This window comes from Antrostomus carolinensis, unplaced genomic scaffold (genome assembly GCF_000700745.2).
Source record: "Antrostomus carolinensis isolate BGI_N321 unplaced genomic scaffold, ASM70074v2 scaffold18883, whole genome shotgun sequence".
In the NCBI taxonomy this organism is placed as follows: Eukaryota; Metazoa; Chordata; class Aves; order Caprimulgiformes; family Caprimulgidae; genus Antrostomus; species Antrostomus carolinensis.
In genome coordinates this window covers 3,674-4,899 of record NW_010307455.1, presented here as the reverse complement: position 1 = coordinate 4,899, position 1,226 = coordinate 3,674, and positions in this window count along the sequence as shown.

Here is a 1,226-nt window from a genome sequence, read left to right as displayed (position 1 = left end):
GTAGGGAAATAAACTGAGTTTTTTTTACTGCTGTTATTTGGGTTTGAGTGCTGGATGGAGTGCTAACTTGTGTGGAAGGTACTTGGTTTCTGCTGCGCTGCCTGTGGTGAGGTGTCCTTGCCTGCAGTGAGGACCTGGGCTGTGGCCCTAGCTCCTGGAGCCTGCAGCTGCCTTGGAGCTCCTACCTCTTCCTCCACTGCTGGCCCTGAAGGACCGTTCCCTCTGTGCCAAGGGCAGCCAGGGCCCAGGGTGGCCCTTGTTATCTGGAAGAGAGCTGGTCCCAGCAGTGCTGGACTGCTGTGTCTTGAACACCTGTGAATGTCCTGACAGCTGACAAGCTGAGGCCAGGAAGGGCCCCCAAGCTCCCTGTGTGCCAGCAGGTCTCAACCTGTCCCTGTGTGTGCCTGCTCTGCTCTGGGGTGCCTTTGTCCTCCTGCACACCTGGCTGTGGTCTGGAAACATGGGCAAGCCATGCATTTGGTTTCCTTCCCCAGATAGAGCAGGGAGAATGTCTGGTTTGTCTGGCAAGGAACAGTTTGCAGCTGCTTTTTTGGCTGAGGACCTTGTTGGGTTCCTGTCGCATCACAGCACATCTCCCCTTCTAAGGCTGGTGACAATGACAGCCCCAGCTGAGCTGTACTCACTGCACGCAGCCTGGGGCAGCCAGACTCACTCATGGGGTGTGTGGTTGTAGTCTCACAAAATACCTTTAGCCAACATTGCTCTGCCTCCCACGTGCAGCACTCATCTCTGCAGCACCCAACCTTCCTGCACTGCCATGGGCTGAGAAAGGAGCCGTGGGGTTTTTTGGTGGGAGTTTGTTGTTTGGTTTGGGGTTTTTTGTGGGTTGTTTTTTTTTTTTTTTGGCTTGGAGGAGTTTTTTTTTGTGTCTTTTTTGCCTCAACACCACATGCTGATTTTATATTTAATTCAACAGACTTCTTTCTTAGTTAAATCCAGTTGGCAGCTGGTCACCAGTGGTGTTCCCCAGGGCTCAGTACTGGGGCCAGTCCTGTTTAACATCTTCATCCATGATCTGGACAAGGGGGCTCAAGTGCACCCTCAGTCAGATCACAGATGACACCAAGCTGGGTGGGAGTGTTGAGCTGCTGGAGGGTAGGAAGGCTCTAGAGAGGGATCAGGACAGGCTGGATCAATGGGCCAAGGCCAACTGTATGAGGTTCAACAAGGCCAAGTGCAGGGTCCTGCACTTGGGTCACAACAAC